Source organism: Poecilia latipinna, unplaced genomic scaffold (assembly GCF_001443285.1).
Source record: "Poecilia latipinna isolate Pla-1442-1.1 unplaced genomic scaffold, P_latipinna-1.0 Scaffold508, whole genome shotgun sequence".
Classification (NCBI taxonomy): domain Eukaryota; kingdom Metazoa; phylum Chordata; class Actinopteri; order Cyprinodontiformes; family Poeciliidae; genus Poecilia; species Poecilia latipinna.
In genome coordinates this window covers 210,181-216,180 of record NW_015113124.1, presented here as the reverse complement: position 1 = coordinate 216,180, position 6,000 = coordinate 210,181, and positions in this window count along the sequence as shown.

Below are 6,000 nucleotides of genomic sequence, written 5' to 3'. Positions count from 1 at the left end.
TTTTCTCGAAAAAAAAAACACAACAAAAAAACAAATGAATTTAGTACATGTTATGTGTCAGAGGCCTTAGGAAATAATAATAATAAGTAAAAAAATAAATAAAAAATTGACCAAAAGGGCACTCGGGGGAAGGAGCAAAAGGGGCAGGTGCTCAAGCACCCCGAGCCCCCCCTTTGCTCATGCCTGCCCTAATTTGAAACAAATCTCAGTCTTAATCTCAGGACCAGAATGTGCAACGCTGAAATTAAAAGGAACTTCTTGGATACAATTTTTGGTACATTTCAAAGATAACAACTTCATGTTTACACTCTAATATTTGATCTGTGGGGATGGATTCTCACTGATGCCCACACACATAATATAAATTTTAAGGTCCAAATATTACAAATAGATTTAAAAAGGGAAAGAAAAGCTTGAGAAAAATGTTGGTTAATTGTAATCGATATTGTCATCTCTATCTTAAACACAAATACCTGAATTGAATCTTTCGCCAATATCAGGTAATCCGTGTTTATAAGGAGGATGGTAAGAGAGGTAAAAAAAAAAAAAAAATCCCCTTAGCTCAATGTTGGATGCTGTGTAAGTGGTTCTTTTTCAAAGACACTGGAAAACTTATACAGAAAAGTTTTTAAAAATATATGTATGAAAATCAGAATTCACTGTCTTAGAGAAGTTTGATGATCCAAAGCGCATACCCAAGTCTCACAGCCATTTCAGCCCCGTGGCAGAGATCCCACAGAAAACCTAAGATATGCACTAAATCTATTCCATTTTAAATGTTTTAGACTTAATTTTGCGTACAAGTATTGTTATATATGTAAGCATCATTATCACATACCAGAATATTATAAGTGTACAGTAGGTGCTTGTTTTGGAGAACGATGCTGTCGTTATTTCAGATCAGTGTTGGTTAAAGACATAGCAGATAATTTGAACCAGGTACTCGGTCCTACACCAACACTCCAACATAACAAAACAACAAAAATAAAACTCATTTCATTCAAGTTCAAGCTCAGAAATAAAGCTTTTAGGAAGTGACTCTCTCCACGAATGAGCTTAAATTTCTCTTTTTGAGATCTCTGCATGTGTTTTCTCTGGACAGCAACCCTAACATTTGGATGCAGACAAACTGCAATTCAGGCAGAGAGGAAAAGACGAACCGAAAAGCAGAACGGCCCAGAGAAACAGGAGGAAGAGCAGGAGGTTTGGTGAAGTAGATTTTCATGTGAAGAAAGTGGAATGTAATCTGAGCAACCTTTAGGGACAGAGAAAAACTTTTTCCATTCATCACAGAAAGGAAAAGACCAAGTAAAAAAAAAAAAAAGTATTTTTGCTTTGTTTGATATTCATTTTATTATTATAACACTCAAGATACCTTAGATATACCAAAGCAAGTCTGCTGACAACAGCTTTATCTGGCGTTGGTCTTCCTTCGGCTGTGACGGTGTCTGTTTCTCTCAGCTCAGGCTTTCCCTTTGCAGCGGCCTCCCAACCCCCACTCCCCCCCTCGTAGGTTTGCGGGTGGAAAAAGCGACACTGCTGCAGACTGAAATGAAAAAGATAACGGCGCTCCCAGACAGAGTAATCAAGTGCACACAAAAGGAGAAGATTTCAAAATCTGAGCTACATGCTACATAAAATACGGTGGTGCTGTATTCCATTGCCTCATCAAATAAAATAAAAAATAATAGAAAAAGACACACAGATGACCTGGTCTGTGTGAAAAAGGGACTGTCCCTCATCAATAAGCAATTCATTTAGTGGTAAGTGATTATGTTTTTTTCAGGCTGGTATTTTAAGATGTTGCTTCAAATTTCCACATAATGTTCTTTGTTCACGGTGCCATGCATTTTGTGAAATGCACCAGTCCTTCCTACACCAAAGCACCCACACAACATGATTCTGCAACATATACATCACAGTTGGGATGATGCTCTATAGGGTTGCAATCTAACCCTTTTTTTTCCCCAGGAAATGAAATAATACCAATTATGACCAAAGATTTCGTTCTACTTTCATTGGACCACTGGATATGTCTTTGAAAACAAAATATTTCTCCTGGTGTTCCTTCATAAAATTCAGTCAAGCTTTTGTATGTTTGTCTTGAAATAATGACTTCTTCCTTGCTCGGTGGCCCTTCAGCCTTGTTTTGGTACAGAATCTGCCTCTGTAAATCTTCTTCAACACAGGACCCGTCTTCTTTTTGAACTGTTTGACAACTGGACATCCCTTAAAATTCAAACAAATAATTGTGGCACCTTCAGGCTTCTGGAAATTGCACCCTAGGGTGAACCACTTGTGGACAACCACAATTATCTTCCTGTTTGATGTAACACAAGGAGATAGTGTTTGAAATGAACAAACATTAATCCAAAGCTGTGCCTCAAACCAACGAACACAGTCATACCATCATCAAATGGGGCTTTCATAAATTGTTTAAATGCACAATAATCCTAATGCATGTGAACTTCAAAGTTTTGAAAAAAGAACAAAAATCTTGCTTAATCTTTACTTGCTTAACGAACAAAAATACATTTGCTGTACATTGGTATTGGCTTCAAATTCCATTAAAAAAAATCTTAACACCAGTTCACCGTAACTGGGGATGGGCTTCAAAAGGCAGAGGCCTGGCCTGGTTGCCTAGCTGCAGATCATAGGTTGGATTTAGGTTTAAATTGCAGATCATTTGTTTGAGGGCTGCCTCAAGGGCTCAAGTTTCACATTGACCAAATTTCAGTGTCGACTTTCCATGTTCTGCCTCCTTCTGCATGGGTGGGGCTTGCTTTGGTTAAAAACCTAAGAAATGGAAATCATTTATGCAAAAAATATATATATAATGAATTGTAATTAGTTAGTCATGCTACATAGGTTGAAACCTCCACAACCCTGCTTCTGCCCTTTGGTCTAACTGTTTTCTTTCCTCCCATCTGTGAGGTCCTTTAGGTCTGGAGGAGTCATTTTACTTGCTTGTTGTCAGACCTGCTGCAGCAGCCATAAAGTGAAACCAGGCGCTGAGATCCTCCTTGACAACAAACCCACATATCTCAAGCGTTGAGACCTGCTCGAGATACAAGCATATTTTTTTTATTCAAAAACCTTCTTAAAATACATTTTTTCCCAATCAGTTGTCCTAGTAATTGTTGAAGCTCATAGATTTTAGAAGACGCAGCAGAAATTGAGATGTTGACTCAGAAGAAACTATGAGAAACCTGCGAAAGATGGGGAAGACATTTGTTTCCTTGTCAGCATTTATTTATATACCTCCCATTCTTTTGGTGAGAGAAGGTAAACATGAAGTCAGGCATGAAGGGACTGTCAGCTAATCTTCAGAAAGTTTGCATCCCCTCCCCTCTAACTTTGACCTCTATTCTGCAGCTCCATCATTCTTCCTGCAGGAATCCCTCTGCTTTTCTCTGTCGCGATTGGGAGAGAATCAGAGCCCGAGATACAAAAAAAATGAGATTTAAAACTAGTTTCTGTCATTTCTCGGTGTCTATTACAGTCATCATAGAGACTATAATACTGTGGCACGCAGAGCTAGAACTAAATGGAAAAAAACACTCTTCATACTGAAAAATATAATAATAAAAAAGATTTTCTCCTCTCTTGGAAGCCCCACCTCTCGACATCCATTAAACTAAAATAAAAGAGCAGAAACCAGAGTAATCTGGAAGAGGTGGAGCTAAAGTAGCAAAGCAACAGGAGGAGCCATAAAACTCACACAGCTGTAGCCTACTTATTAACCTACTTTATTCCCTTACGCACTCTTACAACTCCGTCGTTTGCTTTGCTGTATGTCTTTGTGAATTAAAAAGGAGTCTATGTTTTACTTTGGTTATGGGTGAAGTCCATTGTCTCCTCTCACTCTTGTGTGTCATCCTGTGCTTTTCCCCTCCAGATGTGTAATGATATACAGCTGTGTTGAACTTACCCCAAACCAACCAGCAAGAGAGAGAGAGAGAGACAAAAAGGGAGAGAGAGAGAGGTTGTTCAGACAGCTGAACTCATTTCATGTGTGCTGTAATGTGGAAACGATTTCAGTCTTCTCCCCTCTCACCGTAACACAGCTCAGCTTTAACCCCTGAAGAACCAGACAACAGTAAACTCACAGGACACGATCAAGGATGCTTGTTGCTTCCCTCCCATTGCAGCTCCACAGCTGATCGCATTTACATCATAACACAATCTAAATAAGCATCTGTAATTCCCCTTTGACATTTTGTTTAAACATTGGCAACCATTAGAACTAGTATGGTGTCGCATTCTCACATATTAATCAACTTAAAAGGTTAAATATGTAGAATCACTATCCTTGTAATAGGAAGGCACAATTTAAAAAAAAAAAAAAAGCTGGTGAAATGATGTAGCATTTCAACTATAGACTTCAATGTATTTTATTCTAACTACACATGAATAAAAAATAATAAAAAATACCTGTACCTAAGCAGACCAGTCTGTAAAACTCCTGAAGTTTGTAGATGACACCAGTGTATTGGTTTGATCCAGGACAAGGAAGAGTCTGCATAAAGATGAGAGGTAAATCTGCTGAAGTACAACCTGCCACAGGAGCTGTTGGTCATCTTCCACAATGCCATTATTCAGTCTATCCTCTGCAGAGGAGAGTCCAACCACTTTTAGTTAGCTACGTTAACTTTACTTTTACTTGAGCAGTATTATTAGGAAGTATCACTATTCATAGTTGAGTAAAATTTCTGGATCCTCTAACCACAAGGTTAGCTAACTTGTAGTTAGCTAACTTCTAGTAAGGTAACTTGTAGTTAGCTAACCACAAGTTAGTTAACCACAAGCTAACTCAACCTTCTGGTTGTGTTAGCTAACCAGAAGTACCCCAGAAATGCCAAGTTTCTTTGACCAGCCACTTGTCGGACTTAGTATCCAAAAGGTTTCAGTTATTTTACGAGGACCTTGTAAAGTGTTTCCGAGTCAGTGATGTAATTTATTAATGTTTGTAGCTTTTTAAGTACAATTCTTAAGAGGTTTGCTTTTGTATATATTTCATCAAAGTTATGAAACAACCCTTTAACTTAGCTTACTGGTTAGCTAAGTTTGTGTTAGCAACCACAAGTTAGCTAACACTAACTGGTTACCTAACTTTTAGCTAACTTTTTTGGTAGATAGCAAAAAGGTTAGCCACTTTTTGCTAACACCTCTTTGGTGTTTATCTTATTAATACCCTCCTTATCTGACCTGTCAGTTTGGGTGGACATATGTTATGTTAAATTTGCCTGTCCATTTTTAAATGACAGGTTCAACAGTGCACCAATGTATGTTCAAATTTCGGGATATTCTTCTATAACGTTCCACACAGCATTATAGTGCTCTGCTTTATATTTGATTGTTTGGTCTTCGTGATTCTGTTCCTGATAAAAAGAAGCTGATCCTGTCATTCTGTGGGGATGGTGCTACTGGTGGGATGAGTCGTGCTAGATTCCCACCAGACAGCATTTTAGGTAAACAAAAGAAATAAATACTTTGAGGCCTTCACTGAACAGCTATTTATCTTGAGATAAAATTACACACATTTGGTTGTAGAGCAACAAAGCATTTTCACAAAGAAGTTTCACTTGAACATAAACTGTACGTCTGTGTTTGCATCTGATTCAGTCAGTGAAGTTGCTCACAGTGGTTAGCTAACACAAAGGTTAGCTAACTTCTGGCCAACTAACACATGCTTTACCTTTTGCTTAAAGCTACAACAGAGTCATTTACACAAATTTTACAGGAAACGTTAAGAAAGATTTTTGCAGTCCAAACATATTTTGTCACCTGGGGCTAATATTTTTCCAAACTTTTGTTGGTGCTCTTCAGACAGCCCGTGAGCATTACCCTGTGCTATGAGTATCACTCACTCCCTCTTTACACGTTCATACAGTTTCAGACAGAAGAAACACTACACATACGAACGTTCACTCATTTCCCAGTCTCACTGGATTTTTTTTTTTTCTTTCTCAAACCACGGCCCAGCTCTATCTAGCAATT